The 27,894-nt window shown below is 40.5% G+C and overlaps 1 long non-coding RNA gene across 1 annotated transcript in view; it reads left to right on the forward strand.

The window, feature by feature from the left end:
* Positions 1 to 13,602: 13,602 nt before the first annotated feature.
* Positions 13,603 to 27,894, forward strand: part of LOC114807659 — a 76,112-nt gene continuing 61,820 nt past the window's right edge. Inside the window, exon 1 of the long non-coding RNA XR_003755720.2 lies at positions 13,603 to 13,955. This is a non-coding gene — a long non-coding RNA (uncharacterized LOC114807659). The remainder of the gene's footprint in view (positions 13,956 to 27,894) is intronic.

Raw genomic sequence — 27,894 nt, forward strand, 5'->3', positions numbered from 1 at the left:
AAAATCCATCATAATGTGACGGGAAAGGGAGTAAAATATAAGTTTATGTGAGGTGTTTCTTCAAAACCTAGTGAATTGTATAGGTATCTCTGAGAAGATAACTTCATTACCAAAGAATAGTTTTTGTTTCCTCTTAGCATTGCAGACTTGGGAAGTTTAGAGGCATTCTTTGATATAAAATTAGTTGGCTGGACTAAACTTTTCAGTGATAATAATGGAAGTGCCATATTATTGACCAAAAAAGGAAAAAAAATATAGGGAGGGAGAGAGATAAGGTGAGGTAGGAGGGATAGTAAAAGAATGTATGCAGATGAGAACAAGCAGGATAGAAGGAATGGGGAGGAGAGAGAGAGAGAGAGAGAAAGAGAGAGAGAAATGGAGAAACTGTCAGAGATGGAGAGAGTGAACTATTCCGTCAGGTGATCCGACACCCCAATTTAGACAGACCTGTCCCCAAATTCAATGCTCTATCTCCCCTCCCATTTTAGGAATGAGACCATTCATGATCCAAAATGCCCAAAATGAGCAAGAAAACGGTCACATAGAAAGGGAGGGATGAGGGAAGGGGAAGTGGAGACGTAGAGATGTTTAACTATGTTTCTGCTATGGTGATATTGTGCATTCCTATGAATGGGTTAGACTTGCCTTAAACCTTTGGTATACAATGTCCCTGCTTTGGCAAGCTTATGGGAAGGCTGCATCCTGGAAAAGAGAGAAAAATAGTATTCACACCAAATTTTGGCTATATGACTTTAAAGGACATTCAATGATTCTTTATAAAAAAAATCATAACTAAATATCTGTGCTTTCAAAATTACTCACCATTAATACCCTGCTCAAACAAGGATCATAACACATTAAGGATGTGAATAACTTGGGATAATGATGCTGGTAGTAAAATCAATCATTTTTCAATTTTTAAAATCCAACCTAAATTCACCAAGCACAATCCGCTAGTGTTTGCTCATATGCTAATGTGAAAACTCAACTTGGCTGTGAACGTATCAGACCTGAGAATGTGATTTCAGTGACTCAGATGAAAATTACTGGCTTAGTGAAGTCTCAAATTGAGATAACCTCACTTTCCTTAAAGCCTGTTGTGACACCGTGCTTGTCATTTCTTTGCTTCTACCCTGGCAGTCGTTCGAGAGAAAATAGGATTTGGAAGAGAAAATGCAAACACCTGGATAGTCATATCAGTGCAGCACAAGGTACTGAAGTAAACTAATCACTGAGTGAATGGCCAATATTTAAAGCATAGACAGGACCACTGTCATGTTTGTTTTTAATTATATCAAGAAATGGGGTTGCAAACTGTTTAGGGCAGATCTGTACACAGAAGAATCAGCTCTATTAATGTCATGGAAATGTTGTTACAGCTGCCATGGAATAGATTATCTGTGCTCTCTAAGGAGGTCTGGGGGACATATATTAAGTCCTCTGTCGCTTTTATGTGCGCTTTTCTCAGTGAAAGAAGGGTTTGTTTTGTCACATAAAAGTTCTTAAGAAAGAAAAAAACTTCCACTATCTATTCATGGTGTAGATCAACATTTAAAGCAGGAGGACGTCAGCAAAAGAAGAAAAGAGTTGCAGTGGATCAGCATTGAGTGTGCCCATTAAAACTCCCAGTATGCCATGCAATTTACACCCAGAACACGCTTCACTTTTAAGGGAGCCACTCCCTCACGTTAGCTGGTCTTTCCTCTACCCTCTAGTGATTCTATATCTTCTATCTTTACATCGGGTATTTTCGTCCTCATCAACCCATCCTCGGTCCCCAGCCTCAAGCTTCTCCAGAGGCCGCTTCAGGTTCAGAGGGCCTTAGCCAGACTTCCACAGACGGTGGTCATGACACGATGTGGTATTGCTACTACATGTCCGTCCAGTCTCACAGTGTCAAGTGCATTACCTCGTATGGTGTCAGCGGGCAGTCACCCTATCCACCCCAGATGTGAAAATCTGAGCATCGACGCCTATGGGAGGTGGTGCGGCCCAATTTCTGGGACTGGGAGCCAGGAGACCTGGGTTTGAGTTCTTCCAGTGTCACCTTAGGCAAGTCACTTAACGTCTCTGGGCCTCAGTTCCCCATCTGTAAAATTAGAGCTATAATAGATTTCAATTTTGTGCAGGACTGGGGCTATATCTGATCTCATATCTTTGATTTTGCCCCACTGTTGAACACACAGTAAGTTAGCAGCTGGTTTATCAATTTAGCTACAAGCAGTTCCTGGTTCTGGATCTTTTGTATATTTTCTTCCTAAAAATGTCAGGGTAGCTTACAAAACACAACCTATTCTAGCTAAGTATTCAATAGGGTTCTATTTAGCTGAATACAATGGCATTTAGGGGTTGAAAGCTCTGAAGAAATCAAAGTTGCTTGGCAACCCTTTGCTTCTTCCTTTCTTGCCCCTCTCTCCCATCAATTAATTCCATTGCCCTTATCTTCCACTTTGGTTGCTTTACTTGGGGAGTCTCCCCCTGACATTCCTTGTGAATCCTCCTCCCTGCCCCACTCCCCCCCTCCCTACCCTCTGCCACTGACTTTTACCTTCCTTATTGCTCTCTATGCTTGGGGGCCTGAGCCCAGATCGATGTACATCTCAATTTAGACCATCCATTCTTTCACCAGGTTAATCTTGAAAAAGTTACATCATTTTTACAAGTAAAGTAGATTGTGAGCCCCGTGTCTGATCAGAAAACCTTGTGTCTACCCAGTTATTAGCACAAGGTAAGCCCCTAATGAATGCTATAATAATGCTCATTATTACTCCAGAGGGGTTGTTGTGATAGCTAACCTTATTCCTACTGTTAGCAGAGTTTAATGATGAGTGTGGTAGGGGGGAATGGATCAGATTAGCCTTGCTCCACATAAACCAATTTGGCTTACTAAGAAACAGACACAGAACCTAAGGTTCTATAAAATGTTTATCTATTTAATTATCATAAGCACAACAAAATATGATGCGACCAATTTAGCATTATAGCAACAGAAACCATCTAAAGTCTGTTCTGTCATCATCATCATCATCATCATCAACAACAACAGTATTTATTGAGTGTTTACTATGTGCAGAGCACCACACTAAGCATTTGGGAGAGTAAATTACAAACAAGTTAGTAGATATTTTCCCTCCCCACAATGAGTTTACAGTCTAGACAGGGAGATAGACATCAATATAAATAAATGATTTCACTCAGAATTCAACCGAAAACATATTACATCTGAAAAGTAAAACTATGCATATATGTGCACCTTTATATGAATAATACTTATATATCAGTTTTAAAATCTCTTTTATTCAATGCTGGGCATAGTTCACGACATTTACTTAGTTCCTAATAGGCTAGTGTGTTGTTCAGACTGTGAGCCCGTTGTTGCACAGGGGGTGTCTCTATCTGTTGCTGAAATGTGCATTTCAAGCACTTTGTATAGTGCTCTGCACACAGTAAGAGCTCAATAAATATGATTGAATATATCCAAGTTCTCAGTCCAGAAACATCAGCACCAAGCCTCGTCCATCCTTCCCGTTGAGGGATTCCAGCATAGGTGAATGACAGCTTTCATGGGTGATGAGCATTTGAGTCCCTGGAGTAATCAGAGAATTATTTTTTCTCCTTCCATTTTAGGACAGTGGAACCTAATGATGGATGCGACCTTATTCAAGTAGTTATTTAGGCAGGGGTGGGGGAGAGTAGCGGTGCTATTTTCCTCAGATAAATTCAAATTATACAGCACATCTCTTAAAAATCTTGAGACATTTGCAAAACAGCTGTCACTTAAGGCATTAAAGGTCATCATTTTCACAGTTAACAAAGTATACATTTCACTGGGGAATACTTTAAAGGTGAATCTGATTCTAGATAGCTTTTGTTGTGCTTTGATATAATCTTATTGACCTCTACAATTTTGCTTTAACAGTAACCTTGCTTAAGTAGGACTATTTAGCGTAATGAAAAAGCTAATATTTATTTCTTATGGCTCATAAATCAATACTGCTAAGGGGGTCACCTCTTGAAAACTGCATACTCTCTGAAGTTTCCTCAACATAAAATTAGTTTGAGTGAACCTTTTTACTCATTCAACTGTTAAAGGCATATTTAGAGGTTTATATCACAGGTCCCCTCCATAATTGAATTGAAGGCAGTAACTGAATTGGCAGTCAGTAAATCAGTCATATGTATTGAGCATTTATTTATTGATTTATGTTTTTTTTAATTCCTTCCTTAGTTTACAGATCTTTCCCTGATCACTGTTTTCTTTCTCTAGGTCATCACAGCATGGTTCAGTGGAAAGAGCCCGAGCTTGGGAGTCAGAGGTCATGGGTTTGAATCCCAGCTCCGCCCACTTAGCTGTGTGACTGTGGGCAAGTCACTTAACTTCTCTGGGCCTAAGTTCCCTCATCTGTAAAATGGGGATTAACTGTGAGCCTCACGTGGGACAACTTGATTACCCTGTATCTACCTCAGCACTTAGAACAGTGCTCTGCACATAGTAAGTGCTTAACAAATACCAGCATTATTATAATGTCACTTTAAATACCAACTACAATCATTCATTTATTCAGTCATATTTATTGAACACCAACTGTGTGCAGAGCACTGTATTAAGTGCTTGGGAAGTACAATTCAGCAACAAATAGAGACAATCCCTGCCCACCACGGTCTCACAGTCTAGAAACTACTTTTGGGACTCCATACCCACCCATGACCCTTCTTTGCATATTCCCTAACTTATTTTACAAGTCCATTTTTTTCTCTTCGACTATTAGTAAATTATTTTATATCTGTTCCCCTGCTAGATTGTAAGCTCTTTGAGAGTAGTGATCTCTATTATAATCTCCCAAATTGCTAGTTGAGTGCTCTGCATGCAGTAGGATCTCAATAAATACAAATTAGATGATTGATGGATTTATTATAGGTAGATTTGAACATTCAGTAGTTAGCTAGTGTTTAAAGATGTCATCATGCCACTGGAAGGTGATTTTCATGGCTAAAAAAATGACTTTCCCTTTCCTGTTTTATGTGCTAGAACCAAACTAACAGATCACCATGTCCAAGAATCTTCTGCTCTCCACCCATATGCCAGTAAACACATTTTGGGGATATGCTTTTAAATTTATCACAAGTGAGCCAATGTTTCCCTAAAGCATCTTGTAGGATTGTTTAGAGATGTGTTCCATTAGGGATAACTTCCTTTTATTGTGACTGAGGATGAATTTGCACTTACAGTTTTTTTCACATAATAAACTTTGGGCTTTATCATCTAAATATTTTAAGTTGAAGTATGTTTTAGCCTTAAAGATCTACATTGTTGAACCCAGATTGAATTTTTGGTCTTGAGTTGCCTGTGTAATTCATTGTTATAGGAGCAAAACTCTGTGTACAGAAGATGAAAAATTGGGATTGGCTTTAAAACTATGTATCATATTTAAAATATGTTTCATATTTTATTCAGCAGATTTGGAGAGATTTTGTCCGACTTCCACATAAGAAGGAAAATAATGATGTTGGTATTTGTTAAGTGCTTACTATGTGCAGAGCACTGTTCTAAGCACTGGGGTAGATACAGGGTAATCAGGTTGTCCCACATGAGGCTCACAGTTAATCCCCATTTTACAGCTGAGGTAACTGAGGCACAGAGAAGTGAAGTGACTTGCCCACAGTCACACAGCTGACAAGTGGCAAAGCCGGGAGTCGAACTCATGACCTATGACTCCAAAGCCCAGGCTCTCTCCATTGAGCCACGCTGCTTCCAATATCAAATGAAACATGATATTCTTTTGGTAACCCCCAAAGATAAACATAGTGGGTGTTTTTATTTTTTTTAATTATTTTTAAGGAATGATTCAACAATAACCAGAGACCCATATTAAAACTAACCTAATAAACCTAGGATTGCTTTATTTCTTGTTTTCAGTCAAGGATATCTGAATCTGGAAATTGGATTTACTGGTAGAATTGAGAATATTATCCTTTTCCCACTCAATGGAATGGAGGCAAATTGCATTTTTTTCCTGGGAAAATGATAACACTTGTGGTCATCAATCAGTAGTATTTACTGAGCATCCACTATGTACTGAGTACTGTTCTAAGTCCTCAGTGGAATAGGAATTAGTAGACATGATCCTGGTCACTTTAGTAGTGGAAACAGATATTACTGTATACTACTTTTCTACTGCAATGATGTCCCAATGAAGATGATGATGCTTGATGCTTATAATACCGGTGAGAAATAGCTATATCTTAAGTAGATTTAACATTAATTGACTCTTATTATTCCATAAGGAAATTGTTCTAAAACTTTTAAAATGTTTCATGTTCTAAATAAATGTGTAAAACTCAAACCTCAAAGATTTTTTTTTTCCCTACTAAGAACAATCACACTTTTTTGAAATTACTTACAGGGACCGGTGTTCACTGGGATATCTTTGTAGAATCCTCTAGAGCTGGTTACTTGGTGTAAAGCAAGAGAACTAAATGAAATGGGTGAGATAAATTCTATTATAACTGGCACATAATTAGTTTCTGTTTTTTAATACAATCCTGGAGTGAGAGAATAAGTTAATTAGAATCATTTCTAAATGATGACAAGTCCTAACGCTTGCCTTGAAGATAAATATCTTTAAGCAGAGATATATCCTTAGAGTGAGCTCTGGTCTGAAACTTGAATGGCACCTGGGCCCATTTTCTCCAGGAAAAAAAAAAGGAAAAAGAAGCATGAATACAAATGAGCTGTGCTCCATTTTTAAACAAATAGAAGGTTAAATTTATCTGTGCCTATATTTGAAGATATTGTATCCAAAGAACAAACTTAGCCTAATATTCCAAGAGGATATTTATCTATTTTTTGTTTTTAGAGATGTAGCTGGTCTACTGAAAGGTGAAGTTTTGGGGGTTTGATTTTTTTTTTTTTACTGCCTGGAAGCATCCCTCTTCAATCTCAGCATTCTCTACACTTTTGGATCATTTCCAGTGAAAATGCACTTACTGTATTTTGCACAAGTTAGCATATGGTGAATTTTCAAGTGTTGAAGTGTTTAGGCATTCTGGGTATTTTGTTGGATTTCCAGTTCAATTCTGTCAGATCACTTATGTCCAGAACTATTGGTCTGGGAATATTAAGATCCAGGACCTATAACCAATTCTGCTTAGTGATCTGTGGCAAATAACTTAACCTCTCATTGCCTTAGTTTTTTCTTCTATGAAAGAGATGACACCTTCTTTCCCTACCTTTTAGATTTTGGGACAGGGACTATGCATAAATTGTATAAACTTCTATCTAAATCCAGTGTTTAGCACTGTGCATGTCACTTAGTAAACACTTAATATCTATGAATAAAAATCCATAATATACAATTAAAAAAGAATAAATTTTTCCTTTTTAAGAAGTCTCAAAGTGAATGATTGTAGAATGATGCATGTTGCATGTTATGTCTCTTCTTTGTGAAGGACCCAGAATACATCAAATGGGGATAACCATTTTTTCCCCAGCAGGTTAACCTGAAAAGCAAACAAGCAAACAAAAAAAAAGCTGATTAGTCTTCCTTTCCTCTATCAGAATTGCACCTAGAGAGTTTCCAGTTCTCTATCAATCTCAGGCTACCAGAGGAAGAGTCAAGCAGAGGCAAAACCATTCTGTTCCTAGCTTGGGATGTGGCTAGCGAATGAAAGGCAGTCTGCTATAAGTAAAAACTCACCTGTGCTGGGCAGCAGCAGAATGGGAGAGAAGTGGAGACTCAAGTTTATGCAGCTGAAGGAGGCAGTGGTAAACCACTTCTGTATTTTTACCAAGAAAATCCTATGAATCACTACCAGAGCGATTGCAGGTGGAGGTGGTGTTCTGGGAGAGGTGAGTACATGGACAAGCAAACAAAAAAAAAAGCTGATTAGTCTTTCTTTCCTCTATCAGAATTGCACCTAGAGAGTTTTCAGTTCTCTATCAATCTCAGGCTACCAGAGGGAGAGTCAAGCAGAAGCAAAACCAGTCTGTTCCTAGCTTGGGATGTGGCTAGCGAATGAAAGGCAGTCTGCTATAAGTAAAAACTCACCTGTGCTGGGCAGCAGCAGAATGGGAGAGAAGTGGAGACTCAAGTTTATGCAGCTGAAGGAGGCAGTGGTAAACCACTTCTGTATTTTTACCAAGAAAATCCTATGAATCACTACCAGAGCGATTGCAGGTGGAGGTGGTGTTCTGGGAGAGGTGAGTACATGGAGTCGCTATGGGTTGGAAATGACTTGAAAGCATAAGACAAGACAACTCTTCCTTTTGTGCTGAAGATCCATTTCTTTACCAGTCATTGCCTGGACATTCACTGGTCATTTTAATGCCCTTGGGCATAAACTTCAAATAAGAGATAGCAATGAGCCTCAGACCTTGTTACCGTGCCTAGTGAAAGATGCTTTATAAGGGTATCCACAGTGAAGTTTATTTTGGCAATCAATCAATTAATCATACTTATTGAGTGCTTAATCTGAGTAGAGCATTATACTTACATTTCAGAGAGTACACTATAACAATGTAACAGATACATTCTATGCCCCCAGTGAGCTTACGGTCTAAAGGACTGCAAGACCCAATGAATAACTGCATTATTGGGTTATAGAACCCAAACTTGGGCAAAATTCAGAAACACAAGGATACCCAGGAAACAGATAGTCCTATTTCCTACCAACTTCTCTTTAATGAAGCCCCAGTTCTTGCTTCTTCCACAAAATTGAAATGTGTGAAATAAAAGATGAGAACTGCTAATGTGTAGAAGAAGCAATTCCTAGATATGTCAATCAATTCTTCACAGCCTTTATCCTGAACTGTAGCACCATTCCTGTACCACCAGCAACCATTCCTCCTAGCTGGGGTCTTTTATCTTCTAAGTGGGATGGTGATTTGACTTGGCTGTGTGACTGTGGGCAAGTCACTTAACTTCTCTGTGCCTCAGTTCCCTCATCTGTAAAATGGGGATTAAGACTGTGAGCCCCACGTGGGACAACCTGATTCCCCTATGTCTACCCTAGCGCTCAGAACAGTGCTCGGCACATAGTAAGCGCTTAACAAATACCAACATTATTAATTCTCCATCCATAGTGTGAGATTTCAGACCCCTAATGCCTATGGTCACTGTGGCTGTAGCTGTGGCTTGTAGCTGCAGCACCACAGAAACCCAAAATTCTACTCTTCTAGCCAGAGTACCCTGATGCCTTTTTTAAAATAATAATAATAATATTGGTATTTGTTAAGCACTTACTATGTGCCGAGCACTGTTCTAAGCACTGGGGTAGACACAGGGAAATCAGGTTGTCCCACGTGGGGCTCACAGTCTTAATCCTCATTTTACAGATTAGGTAACTGAGGCATCGAGAAGTTAAGTGACTTGCCCAAAGTCCCACAACCGACAAGTGGCCGAGCCGGAGTTCAAACCCATGACCTTGGACTCCAAAGCCCGAGCTCTTTCTACTGAGCCACACTGCTTCTCTGTTTTAGTGTTTTAGTATTTTAAAATACTGTTTTAGTGTTTGGTTTAATCTCATTTTATTTATCTGTTGCCAGTTACCTCACCCCATTTTCATTTTCAGATTTTGAGCTCCTTGAAGGACTGGGGCCATGTCTAATTCCCAGCTGTGTATTTTTTCCCAGTGCTTAGTGCAGTAGTCCACACAGAGTGTTTAATAAATATTATTAGTACTACAACTAACTGATTTATATGTTGATGTTCTGGGAAATATGTCCTCTGAGACATCCTGGGAAAAGAAGGCATTTTTTTTTTTTTTTGCCTTTTGAGGCAAAGACAAATATACCTCTTCTCTTGCCGTTCCTGTAGGATAGGGTTTTTGTATTTTGCTTACATTAGCAATAGCTTTCTGGAGGTGGTGAGCTTCAAAGTAATCTTAAATGACGAAAGTACCAGTGAATAAGCGGTGGTTACACTTTTGAATTGGCCCCCTGAATAGGGAATGGAAAAGGGACAAAGGAAGGATGGTAAAACCTTGCATGTGCCGACGAATTTAATTCACTATTTTTAATGAAAAAGGAGGCTCGCTTTGTCTTCAGGTTAGTCCTAATAATAGATAGTATTTATTAAGCATTTTCTCTATGAAGAGCACTGTAGTAAACAGTGGGAGAGAACTCAGAGAAGGGAATTAGACATGGGAGAAAGGTCCTGGTTGCTTCAGGGTCTGAAAAATCACTAGGGTATAGGACTGATAATAGAATACACCCTCCTTAAAAGCAGGGAATCCTCCTCATGCTTCCATCGTACTTTTCCAAGCACTTACTACTGTTCATTGGTTGATTATCAATAATTATCATTACTCCAGCTATGTCTACTGCAGAATGGCCTCGTAGATAGAATCCAGGCCTGGGAATCAGAAGGATCTGGGTTCTAAATCTCTAGTCGGTTTGATTGCTAGGCGACCTTGAGGTAGTCAATTTCACTTCTGTGGGTCTAAGTTACCTCACCTGTACAAGAGGGCTTATGACAGTTGAGCCCCATGTGGGACAGGGTCTGTGTCCAACCAAATTTGCTTGTACCTACCCCAGTGCTTAGTACGTGCCTGGCACACGGTAAGTGATTAACAAATACCACAATCATTATTATCATTATTACAATTATAACTACCAATTCTATTACTATTCCTGCTGTCGTATTACTCTACCATCCTCACTAGTTCTACTACTATTATTTCCGTTACTACCACCAATTCACCACCAATTCAGTTTTAGAATGTAATAGTAAGAATAATTGCATTTATTAAGTGCTGTGGGCAGAGTACTGTACTACGTGCTGGGAGAGAATATACAGTGATATGGACTCTGTCCCTTGAGAGTAATTTATGAATTGCAGATTAAACCTTGTATATATGTTTGACAGTGGTTTTTTTTCCTAATACATCCAAAGGTTGTTGCTGCAGAACTAAAAGACAAAATAATGGGTACAATCCATTATTTTTAATTCTATATGAAGGAAAAGGAGCTATTAATTATGACTGTATAGAGCAGTTGGAACATTCATGTAAACCCAAATCATTTAACATTTACTGAAAACCCCAATGTACTTAACACAAGAATATCATCAGATTTTCAAATCATTGTCTGAGGCAAAGGCCTCTCCTCTTGTGGTTCTTGTGGGGGAGTGGTTTTGTTATTTTGTTTATCTTTATTGTTACAATGACAATAGCTTTCTGGAGGTGCTGAGCTTCAAAGTAATCTTTAAATGAATATGAGTGAATATGCAGTGGTTTCTCCTTTGAAATGCCCGCTGAATGGTGTATGGAAGAGGGACAAAGGAGGGTTGGTCAACACAGGGGCCAGGTGATCAAAGGGATTCAATTACTCGAAAAATAACCTGAAGTTGATACAGGAAGCAGGGTGCAGATAATTTTTTTAAGTGGAGGTGAAAGAGGTAAGGAGACCAAAGCTGTATAGAGAGAGCTTTCTGGTAGCAGATTAGAGGTTAAGAGTTCATATACAGTGAAGCTTTGGAAAATTACTAATTTTCTAGTATTAAAGCTCTGTCTACTTAATATGGCTATACAAGGTGGGCTACATGAGGAGGGCGTTTGAGCTATGCTGGATAACCAAATAGCTGTTGCCTGAAAGCCAAAAGTGAGGAAGAAGGAGGAAAGGTTTTCAGGACAGGGTAAAATAGGGTTTTAGACAGTGCTGCAACCTAGCTGAAAACTGGGAGTCAAACTGTTGAGCGTATTGGGGTTCATTTCTGTGTCCTCTGTAATCTGACAGAGCAAGACACTGACATAAGGCTATACAGTACAAAGAAGTCTTTTGAATTATACAATTCCTGAAATTAGGAGCTCCTGGAAAGGAGCCTGGCCTAGTGAAAAGAGCCAAGGCCAGAGAGTCAGAAGGACCTGACTTCTAGTCCCACCTGCTACACTAGTCTGATGTGTGACCTTGGGTGTGTTACTACATTTTTCTTTTCTGAGCCTCAGTGAACACCTCTTGATCAGCATGGCTATCTGCTATCATTGAAAAGAGTGGCTCTGTTGGAACAAAAACTTTGCAAGGAGTGAGAAATGGGGACAAACTAGGTAGCAGCAGGTGCTGGCCATCTAACTAGGGGCAGCATTTTTATGGGTAAGTGGCCTGCATTGGACTTTTCAGCCACATATAAACTTATGGGTGAATCTTGAGTTTGTGGAGTTTTCAATCAATTAATCTTTTTTTTAATTGAGTGCTTACTTGAGTGCAGTGCCTCATACTAATTCCTTGGGTAAAGTGCAAAATTATGGACATGGTAGACACAATCCCTCCAGGATCCTGTGTCCGCAGACACCCATTTCTGAATTATTGTCTCCCCACTAAGGCAGCCACAGTCATCTCAATGCATTGACTGATTCAGCCAGTTGAAGTCAGGTTAGTGTTTTGCTTTGTTTTCTTAATGGGATTTGTGAGTGCTTACTATGTGCCCTGCATATTACCAAGCACTGGGTTAGATAGAAGGTAATCAGGTTGGATTAGACTTTAAGCCCGTCAAACGGCAGGGACTGTCTCTATCTGTTGCCGACTTGTTCATTCCAAGCGCTTAGTACAGTGCTCTGCACATAGTAAGCGCTCAATAAATACTATTGAATTGAATGTAGTCCATGGCCCACATGGGACTCACATTCTTAAGCTCTATTTTAATCAATTCATTCATTCAATAGTATTTATTGAGCACTTACTATGTGCAGAGCACTGTACTAAGTGCTTGGAGTGTACATCAGCAACAGATAGAGACAATCCCTGCCCTGATGGGCTCACAGTCTACACTGGGGAGACAGACAGCAAAGCAAAGCAAAACAGAACAAAACAAAACAAGACATCATCAAGATAAATAGAATGAGGGAAATATAAATAGAATGAAGGAAATATAATTAGAATGAAGGAAATCTAAATAGAATCAAGGAGATATAATAATAATAATAATGATGGAATTTGTTAAATGCTTACTATATGCCAAGCACTGTTCTTAGCACTGGGATAGATACAAGGTCATCAAGTGACCCCACTTGGAGCTCACAAGTCTTGAGGTAACTGAGGCACAGAGAAGTGAAGTGACTTGCCCAAAGTCACACAGCTGACAAGTGGCAGAATCAAGATTCAAACCCACCACCTCTGACTCCCAAGCCCTGGCTCTTTCCGCCGAGCCATGCCGGATCGATATGTGGTCACTGGGGCTCAGAAAAGAAAAGTGTAGTAACACACCCAAGGTCACACATCTGACTAGTGTTCAACTTTTGTTGCCGATTTGTACATTCCAAGCACATAGTACAGTGCTCTGCACATAGTAAGCGCTCAATAAATACTATTGAATGAATGAATGAACTAGTGCAGCAGGTGGGACTAGAAGCCTGGTCCTTCTGACTCCCTGGCCTTGGCTCTTTTCACTAGTCCAGGCACCTTCTCAGGAGCTCCTGGTTTGAGGAATTGTATAATTCAAAAGACTTCTCTGTACTTTATAGGCTTATGTCAGTATCTTGCTCAGTCAGATTACAGAGGACACAAAAATGAACCCCAAAAGAAAACAGGTGCAGTATTATGTCTTCGGTAGCCGTACATCAGGCTACTTCCCCTTTAAGGCATTGTCCCATCAGTGAGATTGGAAAGTAGAAACTGATGGAAGGCTGCAGAGAGCTCGTGGACCTGGGAAAGATTAGGCCCAGCTGGAGGGGTTTAAGGAAATCTCCAGGCGGCTTCGGCAGAGAAGCTCTGAAAAGGGACTGCCTCTGGCTAGAGAGAGTTTAATCTTTATAGGTGTGCTGACACTTTTTTTGACTTTGTTTTTTTTGTAGCCAGGGAAGAGCAGAGACTTTAATACTATTGCTTCCCTTCGCCTGGCCGCTTTTATTCTTCTTCCTGCTGTTTGACTTCTCTTCCCGCTTTTGGAGAAAGACTTGGCAGAGGAGAGCTCCCCTAGGCATCTCCAGACCGGCGACCGTTGATGTGCCCAGCGATGTTTGTGGTGAGTACTTAGGTGGAAAGAGGCTATTTTTCTTCCCGAGGAATGGCGCAGGGCATAGTTAAGAATTTGAGTTGCTATGAAGAAGAGTTTTGCTTCTGCCTTTGGGGTGAGAGAACTTGTTGAGCTCAGGATAGGAAAGGGCACGGTTTCAAAAACTTGCATTTTTCAAAACTCCCTGTATGTCTTCCAACCCTATATTTTCTCCTGCCCCCCACCCCGCACACCTTCCTGGTTTCCTCAGTTTTCCAATATCTTAATCTGCTAAATGTACCGTAGTTTAAGAGATTAATTGTATTCATATTAGGTTATTATGGAGACAGGTCCTTGGATCATCAAGTAGTAATAGCAGTCTATACAGGGGGAAAAAAAATGACATGTCCCCTTGGGTCTCTTCTTTTTGGGAGCCTCCAGTTTCCATGTCATTTCGGGAATCCATGGTCTGCAACCCATGACCAAGTCTTGGCAATTTCTGCACTGAATTCCTGTCGTCTAGAATCCCTAATTCTTATTCCAGTATTGTCCATTTATCTAATGTTTTCTCACCAGTCCCTTCCAATCTTCTTGCAAAGCTTTTTTGCACCCAACTTGTTTTGTCATGCATTTAGGAAAACTATTTGAAAATGATAGCACAAGGTGTTGGTACTTTTAAACTGGGTAACTGAGTGTATTTTGAGTATTGAAGTGACAAATATAATTCAGATTGTGTTATTTAGTATGCAAGTGACAACCGAGCCTGCATTATAGCACTGATATAATTAAGGAAAATTTTCTTCTCCCCTCGTCCCCTACCAGCCCCCCCAATACTATTTTCATAGACTGGCAAATTTTTTCAGAAAACTATATTACAGTATTATCTTACAGATTCAAATTCCTTGAACTGAATGGCTAATATGTTCTAAATCTTCAAAAGCAAGGTAATAGTTTATTAGCCTTATGGAAACTGCCTATTTTAAAAGGACACTAGAAGAAAATCGGTATTATATCAATTAACTTTTCATCTTGGGTCTTATTCCGGAAACTTTGCAGTTTATGTGCTTTCTTATCCTATTTTGATTAACCTAATGTTTAATTCTCAATTCCTAGCATATGTGGTCATATTGAAAATCAATTGATAAGAACTTTATTGAACTTCTGAAACTTAAAACAATGTAGCAAACTTGTTTAATTGGCTTTATCCTCCTTAGCTGCATTTTTCATCAAGGAAGTGTGGGTTGGTTTTTTTTTGTGGGCATTAGACATGTTAATGCAGGTGTTGCCTGTCACTTCAAATGGCTTAGAAAAGATGCAGCAGGCTTGTGAAAAGGTCTCCAAGCTAATGTACATTCAACAGTATTTGAGAGCTTATTGTGTGCAGAGTGCTGTACTGTGCCCTCGGGAGGGTACAATGCAAGAATAAAAACCAAGCTTATAGTTTAGAGAATTGAAGGTAAGCATCAAGATCTATTAATTGGTTTGCTCCTATAGTCCAGGTTGGAAAGTTGTTTTAACTGTAGTCTGAATGTCCCCTTTCACCAGGGCCTCCACTATCATTTCAGGTTTTTGGGTCACTGGAATGCACCAAAAAGTGAAGATTAATCTATTTATGGTTCTATTTGGGGCCTCCAGTTGACCATGGTGATTGTCCAACGTTTGGGTTGCACCTTCAGTAGAAGCCACTTTGCATTGCACCTGCCTCAATTGTTCAAATCTGATTGACTTAACTGTTTTGTGACCTTGGGCAAGTGATTCAACTTCTCTTTGCCTCAGTTTCCTCATGGCAGTTCAATACCCATTCCCTCCCATATATGGCTAAGCCTTGTGTGGGACAGGGACTGTTCTAACCTAATTCTGTTGTAGGTAACCCAGTACTTCATACAGTGTTTGGCACATGGAAAGCACTTAACAAATATCATCGTTATTATCTTCATCAATCTCATTATCTAGGGTTCTATTAGTAGTATTTATGGGTCGACCAGGATCTTGGTGAGTACTGGGGATCAGGTGAGGTCACAAGACCTCCAAACCAACGTATTTTTCCCAGACTCTCTTCCCACTCTCATAAGAATTAATCACTGAGGTTTGAAAAATGGTAAACAGCTTTTCAAAAAGGAAAGGAGATGGTTCCAATAATGAGTTGTGTACTTTAAAAAAAAAAAAAAAGTACAGTCACTGGATTTCCATTTCCCGAATGAGGCGCCTAGTCTTAATCCCCATTTTAGAGGTGAGGTAACTGAGAGTCCGAGAAGTTAAGTGAGTTGCTGAAGGTCCTACAGCAGACAGTGGTGTATCAGGATTAGAATCCAGGTCCTGTGACTGCCAAGCCCATGAACTTTCCATTAGGTCATGTTGCACTTCGTCCGGGTAACAGAAGATAAAAAATGTTCTCTTTTCTGTGATCTGGAAGAACAAATCTTGATAGATGAGATTAATTTATTTTCTGAACTAGTCAGATTATCTTCAAATAGGAGAAGCAGTAAGTAGGTGATCTCTTGGCTTCAAAGATTTAGAATCTCTTCTCAGTGACATTCACATTGACCTGCTAGTAAGGAGGATCTCATTGATCCACTGGATTGTGAGTTGTTGTGAGAGCAGGGTTTGTCTTTTCTTTTCATTTTTTTTGTGGTTTTGATAAGCACTTACAATGTGCCAGGAACTTTACCTGTGCAGGGGTGAATTGAAGATAATAAAGGTTGAACACATTCCCTGTCCCGTGGGGCTCACAGTCTAATTCCCCATTTGACAGATAAGGTAACTGAGGCACAGATAGATTGACTTTCCCAAGGTTGCACAGAATAGAGATGGCAGAGCCAGAATTGTAATTTAGGTCTCTTGGTTCCCAGACCCGTGTGATCTTTCTACAAGGCTGCACTGCTCAGCCTTCTACGATACTTTCCCAAATGCTTAGTACAGTGCTCTGCAGACAATCAATCAATTTTATCCTCCGGTGGGTGTAGAGATAGCTTTCAAGTCCCAACCCCCAGGGGATAAATAAGTCGTATCCCACAGATTCTTAAGGAATGATTCTCTTTCCTATATTGATGATCTGAATGCAGAAACTGAGAACATAGATGTGAAATTTTGTGTATCATAGTATTTAGGAAAGTGCTTGGCACATCACAAGCACTTAAGTACCATTATTATTGTTCCTCCCCCTTAAGACACTTAAAATATAAGCTTTGTTCTGTCTTCAAACCTTTCAGGCTGAATTGTCAAAAGAATATTTAACCACCTTTGTTAATGAAATTTTCTTCTGTTGTAATAGAAGAACACTTCAAAAGTGAGCTCTAATTTTCCTCAGAGTAGGATGGATGACACAAAAAGCCTTAGAGACTGTCTCTATGATTTGAAGCAGAAGACTCCCAAGCATCTTTCGATTTGTGTCCGGGGACATAAATACAGTCCTGAACCTGATAGTACTCAAGTTGTGTCAGGATGAGACCTGGAAGAAGGAGCAAGCAACTATCTTCTAAATGTCTCTTTATGTAAACTGCTATATTGGCAGAATCTCTAAATCACTGAATCTCTGAGCTCTTTGGCCCTGTTAGATCAGATGTTCCAACTTGAGGGGGACCATAAATCAATTGGTTGTATTCACTGAGCACTTACTGTGTGCAGAGCATTGTTCTAATGTGCTTTGGAGACAACAGTTTAACTGGGTTGGTAGGTTCCCTGCCCAAAGGGAGTTCACAGTCTAGTGAGGGAGTCAGATTAATATGAACTCTGCATGCGTTTTAAAGAGCTGTGCCCCCTGAGTAGGTGGTGAAGAAAGGGTAATAATAATAATGTTGGTATTTGTTAAGCGCTTACTATGTGCAGGGCACTGTTCTAAGTGCTGGGGTAAACACAGGGGAATCAGGTTGTCCCACGTGGGGCTCACAGTCTTAATCCCCATTTTACAGATGAGGGAACTGAGGCACAGAGAAGTGAAGTGACTTGCCCACAGTCACACAGCTGACAAGTGGCAGAGCTGGGATTCGAACTCATGAGCCCTGACTCCAAAGCCCGTGCTCTTTCCACTGTGCCACGCTGCTTCTCCATGCAGATCAAGGGTGCAGATCCAATAGCGAAAGTGATGCTGAAGGGTGTGGAGAAGAGGAAGTGAGGGCCAAGTAGGGGAAGGTGTCCTGAAGGTGTGCTTTTAATGAGACTTTGAACTGGGGGAGGAACATCTGGCAGATATGAACAGGCAGGGTGTTCCAGGCTGGAGGCATGATGTGACTGAGGTGGTGAGCTAGAGATTGAGGTAAAATGTACAGGGTGGCATTAGAGGAATGAAGTGTGTGGGCTGGTTTGTAGTAGGAAATCAGAGCAGTAGGAGACGAGTTGATTGAGTGCTTTAAAGCCAATGGTAAGGTGTTCCTATTTGTGAGGGTGGATGAGCAAGCACTGCAGGTTGTTGAGGAGTGGGGAAAGGGGGACTGACATGTTACGTAGAAAAATCTCAATAGCCACACGTATAGGGATTCCTCTCCATCTGCAAACCTTATTTACTGGGTTGATAATGGTGTCTTTGAAGCAGCCCCTCTGTACTTTTGGAGAAATCTAACCTTTTTCTCCCCACCTCAGTCTCTCTAGCTGTAAAATGGGGGTAATATAACTTGTTGCTCCATACCTAGGGACTTTTTGAGAATAATTAACATGAAAGCACTTTATAATGTTGGTATTTAAGTGCTTACGATGTGCAGAGCACTGTTCTAAGCACTAGAGGAGATACAGGGTAATCAGGTTGTCCCACGTGAGGCTCACAGTCCTTATCCCCATTTTACAGATGAGGTAACTGAGGCACAGAGAAGTTAAGTGACTTGCCCACGGTCACACAGCTGACAAGTGGCAGAGCTGGGATTCGAGCCCATGACCTCTGACTCCCAAGTCCATGCTCTTTCCACTGAGCCATGCTGCTGGACTATGAGATTTTCAAAGAAAAATTGGAAAACTTCTTGTCTGCCTCAAACTGCTCTATAACCCCCAAAACAGAATCAAGTGCTGTGAAAAATAAGAATAAGGGAATCCAATATTGTTTGCATGAAAAAGTCTTTAATGATAGAGATCTCTTTTTCAGCCTTATAAGATTGAGCTCAAGGTGATGCTGTTGGGAAGTTTTGACACGCTAGTGTGTCTTTGCCCTGCATTTTTTTTTTAAGCAAATGCAATAGACAGGTCATGGGATTTCACTGTTTCATTGAATGGGGCTATATGTTTTAGTAGAAAATGAAACTTTTGATTTCTTTTCTAGTTTATAGTAAATAGCTTTTCTGTATGCAGTGTATGAGGGACAAAATGCATCACACTAGATGAGTGCATTGTACCATTTAAAGTTAGAAAATGAATCTGGGTAACCCTAAGGCTAACTGATATGAATCATAAAGAAAGTCTGGTTTATTGAATATACGATTTCCATTAAATCACAATCCAACACAGAGACTGTTCAAATTGTAATTGAAGATGTCACCCTTCATTCATCTTATACAAGATTAGTTCATCTGAACATTATTTATTCTTCTGTACTTGAGTCACTTGATCTCTGCCACTCCTCAGACTTGCAGAAGGCATATTGAGGCTGTCTTGGGTAATTCTAATAAACATCAACCAATGTCAATCTTAAACAATAATTCTCCCCTAACCAACACAAAAGGCATTATTTTCTGCACTCCTTGTCCTACATCTGAAAAAAGAGATGCAGAAACAGGCTACCTTGATGAATTGTACAAAATGTCAGATCCCCAGCCAGGATCTAGCAGAGAAATTATTAATCCATTTGTAGAAGTTTTTTTTTTTTCTTTTAAATGGCTTAGCCAGAATTATTCAAGTGACCCGAAGATAATTGATGCTGAATGGCAGCTCTCTTTAAATCATCACATTGCACTTTATAAGTACAGCTCTTGTTGGACATTCTCATAAACTTTCCTGAGAAAGGTGACTGATTGCAAAGAGGGTACTTAGAGCTTTTCAGACACATGATATAATATGTTGCATGGACTAATGGAAATTGTACAGCAATGGGTTTTAATCGCAGTTTTGTCACTTGCCTGCTGTCTGATCTTGGGCAAATCAGTTAACTTTTCTGTCACCATTTCCTCATCTGTAAAATGTGCCTTACATACCTTACTCTCTCCCTCTTAGACTGGGGACCCCATGTGTCACTGTGTGTCTGGTCTGACTAGCTTGGCACACTGTATATAAAAATGTTATTTGTTAAGCACTTACTATGAGCAGAGCACTGTTCTAAGTGCTGGGGTAGATACAGGGTAATTAGCTTGTCCCATGTGAGGCTCACAGTTAATCCCCATTTCATAGATGAGGTAAAGCACAGAGAAGTTGTGACTTGCCCACAGTCACAAACCTGACAAATGGCAGAGCTGGGATTCGAACCCATGACCTCTGACTCCCAAGCCCGGGCACTTTAATGCTGGTAAGAGCATGGGGTAGCCGGGAGTACTGAAAGAAGGAGCTTATCCTAAGGGGATAGAGCACGGGCCTGGGAGTCAGAAGATCATGGGTTCTAATCCCGGCTCCACCACTTGTCTGCTTTGTGGCCTTGGGCAAATCACTTCACTACTCTGGGCCTCAGTGGCCTCATCTGTAAAATGGGGATTGAGACTGAGCCCCACGTGGGACAGGGACTGTGTCCAACTCAATTTGTATCCACCCCAGTGCTTAGTACAGTGCCTGGCACATAGGAAGTGCTTGACAAATACCATCATTTATCATTTTATTATTTGTTAATTTACTGTTTGAATTTGGAAATATTTTCTGTTAACTTCCAAAATGCCATATATTTGGGACAAATTATATTTAATTTTTATGGCCAAAGGCAGTGAAATGAAATGTTTATTTTCAAAAATTTCCTGAAAAAGTAAGGTATATGTATCCTTAGATCCAATTTTTTTTTTTTTCCAACCATGAATCTCTGGTCATCAAAGATGTTTTTGTGTTCATAATGGATGCAAGTTGTGTGAATGGAAATGTGGTCCAACACAGAAACTCACCATGATATTGCTGATATGCAACAACATGTAGTTCTAATGGTCCATGATGTAGAGTTAGTCCAGAAATGCCTATAGAGTTTTGTCTTGAAGTAGACCTAGAATTATGGAAAAACTCATCCCCGCATAGAAGCCCTGAAATGATTTTAGTCTGGGACTTGGTTCACTCATTGATAAACGCTTGCTCTCTGTTTCTACTCAGAGGAAGAAAATTGATAACGGAATTCCAGTAAAAGGGATGGAAAAGTATTTCTTTGGGTTGCATATCTACCAACTCTGTTTATCTTGCACTCTCCCAAGTGCTTAGTATAGTTTTAGGCACCCAGTAAGTGTTGAATAAATAGGATTGTGTACATTTCTGATGGAGGTGGTGGATTTCTTAAGAATAGGATAGATCATAGCTGTGTCTGGTTTGATCCTCTTCAGTCCTCACCTTCAATGTCAGGTAGTCATGCCTTCATCCCTGTGATCAATCAATTGCATTTATTGAGCACTCTCTGCATGCAGAGCACTGTAGTGAATGTTTCGGGGGTACAGTAGTTGGGGCACATGATCTGTGCGCTCAAAGAGCTTACATTTTAATGGAGTCCCTTAAAATGGCTGCATCACATACTCCGGAACTGCTCCTCCTTTCTCTAACACCTATCACATCTCCTCCAGGAGGCCTTCCCTGATTAATCTCTCTTCTAACCTCTTACTGCCACTCCGGCACTTTGGTCTTACCTGAGCACTTTGGTTCTCATCCTCCTCATTCCCTTGCCTGACGGAGAATTAATGTCCAAATCTCTCCCCCGCACCTGCCATGTTTGTGTCTATTTCCCCAGTTGGAAATCCTTTGAGGGCAGGAATTCTTGGGCACTAACTGAATCATAATTTCCTATGTGCTTAGTACAGTGCTCCGGTTAATAAATATCATTAGTTGATCTGTCAGAGATCTCTATTCAATAATCCAGATTTTGATTCAACACTTTTTGTGAAATAGAAACTTTACAATGGAGAATTGATTTTTATCCAATTTTTAATAAGCTTTGAGTTGCATTAAAAGAACTTTACAATGTAGCATATCTCCTTAAAAATCAATGTTTAGGATCAAAATCAGGTCACCAGTTTTGGGAACCATAATTGGAGCTGTAATTAACTGTGTGTTCATGGTGAGTGGAACCAAATGAATAATAAAAGACTGTGACTATTGTAATGGAGCGAACAATTACTCTCTCTCCAAACAAGGTCATTGCCTTTAAAAATGCTGAGGAGGAGTTCTACATCCAATTGGGTTTTGTTTTTCAGTGCACACAGGGAAACTTGAGCCTTTTCGGAAAGGTGAGCTTAAATGTTTGTAAGGAGAAAAATTCTTAGGAAAGTGCAGAAGCTACTTTAGAATGACACACTTTTTTGTACCCTCTCTGTGACTCTAAGGTCCTTGTGGGCAGGGATCACATCTACCAACTCTCTTGTACTTTTCCAAGCACTTAGAACAGTGGTCTGCACACTAAGTGCTCAGTAAATGGGTTGATTGAAAGAGAAACCTTAACAGCACCTGGGGTTTTTAAAAGTAAGCAGATGATCCGGTGAGAGAATCTTTGATGTGAAGAAGATGAGAGTGAGTCATTCTCTTCTGATATCCAGGACAGGAGAAATGGGGAAGGAAGGCCAGGCACGGATCAGCAAGAGCTGCGAGATGCCTCCCAGTCCCCTTGAAAAAATGGGACTCCAGTTATTGATGAGATTTAATAATAATAATGGCATTTGTTAAGTGGTTATAACATGCAAAGCACTGTTCTAAGCGCTGAGGAGTATACAAGGTGATCAGGTTGTCCCACCTGGGGTCACAGTCTCAATCCCCATTTTACAGATGGAGTAACTGAGGCACAAAGAAGTGAAGTAACTTTCCCGAGGTCACACAGCCGACAAGTGCCGGAGCTGGGATCTGAACCCATGACCTCTGACTCCACAAACCTGGGCTCTTTCCACGGAGCCGCGCTACTTGTCTAGATTTGATTAAAGCGATGCCTATGGCAACCCTTACTAACTCATGTAGATGTGGTGGAGTCACAAAGATGACACCTAATGCTGTTCCAGTTGGACCGAGTCAGTCAAATTTGATTAAACTCTTTAAGCTTCCTGTTTAGACTGTGAGCTCCATGTGGGACAGGGAGTTTTCAATTAGGTTGTCTTGTATCTACCCCAGCCATTCCTTTATATTGGTTGGCAACTGTGTTTTGTAAACAACTTGGCATATTATGGTGCTTAGTGAGTACCATGGTTATTATTATTGCTATTATGATCATTTTTATGCCTCACCTGTAAAATAGGGGTAATGGTTTATCTAGTGTCAGGAAGTCACTCCCAATTTATGGACATAAATTTTCCTGTGGAGAGCTAGTTCCCCAAAAGTTAATCATGTTCTGGGGGCTTATCAAACTAAGGGTATTTCCCCTTTCTTGAGGGCACTAAGACTCTTTCACTGCATTGTTTAAAGAAGTGGAAGCCCTGAGGGAGGAAGCAGGGTGGATCAGAGTCCTAACCATGTGGGGTGTGTTTTGTTTTTAATAGTTGCAGAGAAGCAGGATAAAATAAATTTTCTGCTTTTCCTCCCACTTGTTTGCTGTTGATCATCAGATTTGAAAAAATTACTGACTCTCTCCTCCTGGCTTGTAAAGGGAGATAAACATCTCTCTATCTTTCACTTTGACTTCTAATGATTGTCAACTGCTATGGAACTGGATTGGTCAAGTCACTTAACTTCTCTGTGTGTCAGTTTCTTCATCTGTAAAACTGGGACAAAATTCCTGTTCTCTCCCTCCTTCTTAGACTTGTAGCCCTGTGTGTCTAACCTGATTATCATATATCTACCCTATGTTTAAATGTAGTTCTTGGCCCATATTAAGTGGTTAACATAACATTATTCTCCTGGGTGTTCATTCATTCAACAGTATTTATTGAGCGCTTACTATGTGCAGAGCACTGTACTAAGCGCTTGGGATGAACAGGTCGGCAACAGATAGAGACAGTCCCTGCCGTTTGACGGGCTTACAGTCTAATCGGAGGAGATGGACAGACGAGAACAATGGCAATAAATAGAGTCGAGGGGAAGAACATCTCATAAAAACAATGGCAACTAAATAGAATCAAGGCGATGTACAATTCATTAACAAAGTAAATAGGGCAATGGAAATATACAGTTGAGCGGACGAGTACAGTGCTGTGGGGAGGGGAAGGGAGAGGTGGAGGAGCAGAGGGAAAGGGGGAAAAGAGGGTTTAGCTGCCGAGAGGTGTTGGGGGGGTGGTAGAGGGAGTAGGGGAAGAAGGGAGCTCAGTCTGGGAAGGCCTCTTGGAGAAGGTGAGATTTAAGTAGGGTTTTGAAGAGGGGAAGAGAATCAGTTTGGCGGAGGTGAGGAGGGAGGGCGTTCCAGGACCGCGGGAGGACGTGGCCCAGGGGTCGACGGCGGGATAGGCGAGACCGAGGGACGGTGAGGAGGTGGGCGGCGGAGGAGCGGAGCGTGCAGGGTGGGTGGTAGAAAGAGAGAAGGGGGGTGTTATGGGCACTCACTATTCCTTTTGCACAAAATGTAGTATTTAAGCAATCACCTCCATTACCTAATTTCTTTCTTTCTATCTGTAAATCATTTTAGTGTCCATCTTCCCCACTAGGTTATAAACTCTTTGGGAGCAGTGATCATGTCTACATACTTGATTTTGTACTCCCAAGCACAGGTAAAGTATTCTGCATATTGTAAGTGCTTAAAAATCATTATTATTTGATTGTACAGGAGGTTTAGGCTGGGGTCTGGAGCACACATTGCAAAATCCCAGGATTTAACTAAAAGAACAAGGGTGATTTTTACATAGGCATTTGAGCCAAGTGAAGAATGAAGGCTCATCTATGGAGTTGTGTAGAAGAGTCCTATGTACCTCATGATAAATTTAAGGCAGATGTAAGGCCTCAGTTCACAGAAGTAGATTTTAATCAAACGCATAAATCATTATCAAGAAGACTTGCAGAAGTTGAAATGTCTCTTCAGCAAAGACAAGGAAGTGATAATTATGGTATTTTGTTAAGTGCTTACTTGCTCCAGGGAGGCACTGTTCTAAGCGCTGGGGGAGATAGAGGCTAATCAGGTCAGACACGGGGAGTTTGAGTTGGATTAAAATTTGAAAAGATGGAGAAAAATCAGCAAACCTACTCTTAGCAGAACCCAAGAACCTAGTTGGAAGTTCATAGGTGCAGGTTGCTTGAATTGGGTGGTTTTTGGTAGGATAGTAGTTCTGGGTTCCTAAAGTGTCGTATCATATGGCTAAAGTGTGCTGCATAATCAGTCAATCAGAGATATTTATTAAGTGCCTTCTGGATACAAAACTTCATACTACTGGCTTCCTGTAGGAGACAGGCATAAACCATCATCTTAGATTCTAGTGGCGGTGGGGCCAGGTGGAAAATGCTGATAATGATGTAATGTAAGCTCTTCCTATTCTAAATGCTGGGGGTAGATAGAATAAAATCAGACCAGATATATTCCCTAAAAGTCTCAAAGGGAAAGGGGAAGAAGGTTTTCAGTCCCCCTTTAACAAAGGAGGAGAAAACTGGCAGAGAAGTTTTGACTTATCCAAGGACACACAGTAGGACAGTGGGCGGAGCCAGGTTTAGAACCCAGATCCCCGGACTCCCAGTTCTGTTCTTTCTAGTAGTGGTTGTGAATGATAAAGAAGCATACCATTCCTGAGTTGGAAGCTGTGAGGGTGAGATCTGGGAATATGAAAAATTGGGGAATGGCACCAGGAGGAAGTAGAATTTCAGAAGGGCTTCGGAGAGCATGCGGTCTGGCAGCATCAGGAAAATAGAATTGGTTCAACCTGTGGAGATGCTTGTAGGGGTATGGTAGAGTTCTATTCATTTATTCAATCATATTTGCTGAGCACTGTACTAAGTCCTTGGGAAAATATGATATGACAGTAAGTAGACCCAAGAGGTTTGCCCTACTTGACATAGGTTCACTGTGGTGTAAATCTTGGGACTGTTGCTTCTGTTTCTTCCCCCTTACGTGCACAGAGTGACAAGGAGAGAAACCCTGAGAAGAGGACAGTAAATCCCGGGGTTCCCACTGGGGTGAGACACGGACAGTTTCCGTTTCCAGTCAGGGAGTCCAACCGGCCGGTGTAGTGCTCGAAGGATTTTTCAAATCCACTTATTGTAGTTTCTTGGAAGACTCTCTTTTTGCAATTCAACTTGGGTGTGTTGATGCGGTCACTTGTGAAGAATACATTCATGGTGGAGAAAATGAACTGGTATAAAAATGAAAGATGTTGATAATACAAAACTTTGTGTTTGGTCATGAATGTCTACTCATCACAACTTAGAGCTAGGAACAAGTTTATCCATTTGATTTTTATTTGACTTACTTTCCCTTTCATGCTCATTCTAGGAGGGAGCAAGACAGTATTCAGGACATGGGAACCTTGACTAGGAGTCAGGGCACCTGGGTTCTAATCCTGGCTCTGCCACTTGCCTGCTGGGTGACCATGGGCAAATCACGTCACTTCTCTGGGCTTCACTTGCTTGTTAACTGAGGATTCAATACCTATGCTGCTTTGTACTTAAGTTTGTGAGCCCTCTGTGGGACAGGAACTGTGGCCTACCTGATTATCTTGTCTCTGTCCCGGCACTTAGTGAGAACTTAATGAATACCACATTTTATTATCAACATCACCACCGAGGTAGTAGACCAGCCTGTGGACGATCGATTTGATGAGGTTGCTTTTCTTTTGCTCTTCCCAAATAGACACACCAGAACTCAAGTTCACCTTCCTTTGGCCAAGAGATTTTCTTTCAGGGAAGGAAAGAATATTTGGTGTAAACTTAAAGTGCCTCAGCATAATTTGGATGACAAATGGAATGTCCCATAAAAATGTTAATCATAAAATATCTTCCAAGCAGTAGATAGAAATTTTATGCAAATCGGGAAAGAACTAGAGAAAGTTGATTACATTTTGATCCATTTCATAGCAATCTGTTTAAATACCATGTCATCTTCCATGCATAGGTTTGCGAAGAAAGGTTTTGTGTGTATGTCTCTTCCCTTCAATGGATAAAATTCTGATTGAATAAGACCTTGAAGAATAAGACTAAAATGAGGAGAAAACAAAGCAGATGGCTTCTTGTTATTTCATGCTTAATATAATATTATTCAATTTGAAAATTAATGGCAATGGATGTTCTGTAATTTATAAAGAGCATTATTCTCCCATCTGCAACTCACACGACTAAAATTAACAATTGCACCCACTCAGTCATGGGTGTGCCGGCCTTTTGGCCTCCACAACTTTTAGGTCTTGAGCCCTTTGGAGACCAGGGGTGGAGCCCAATTTATTAATCACTCTGGTAAATTTACTAGATCACCAGGCCAGCCCTGTGCCTACTGGATTCAATCTGGTAGCACTGTTGTGTGTTTGAGAGCTGCCATGAAGAGCCTCTTTGGAGTTCCGAAGTGTTCCTGTTTACACTGGCAGTTCTTGGTTTTAATGGATCAAATGAGTTTAGATTAAAAATAATCCAAACTACAGCAACAACAACAACAAAAATAACCAGGTAGTTGATAAAAGTACGTATGCATTATCCCACCTTCTCCAGGAAGATTTCCCTGGTAAATACCCTATTCAATTAGAGTCAGCATATCAGCCATTCTGAGCACTTGTGTGTTTGTGTATATGTACATATGCGTGTTCACACAAACCATTGTTGAAAATGGCTGGTATATAAGCTTGTGCAATTATTTATTCACTTCTCTTAGGGGAGGCAGCAGTTTTTAGTGGAAAGAGAACAACATTGGGAATCTAGAGCTGAGGCTTCTAGTCCCAACTCTCCTGTTTGCCTCATGGGAGACTGTATTCTATACTTTGACAAATACCAAGTTCAGTGCTCAACATACAGTAAGTTCTCAGTAAATACCATTGATTCATTCAATCATTTTTACTGGGTGCTT

This window comes from Ornithorhynchus anatinus, chromosome X3 (assembly GCF_004115215.2).
Source record: "Ornithorhynchus anatinus isolate Pmale09 chromosome X3, mOrnAna1.pri.v4, whole genome shotgun sequence".
Classification (NCBI taxonomy): domain Eukaryota; kingdom Metazoa; phylum Chordata; class Mammalia; order Monotremata; family Ornithorhynchidae; genus Ornithorhynchus; species Ornithorhynchus anatinus.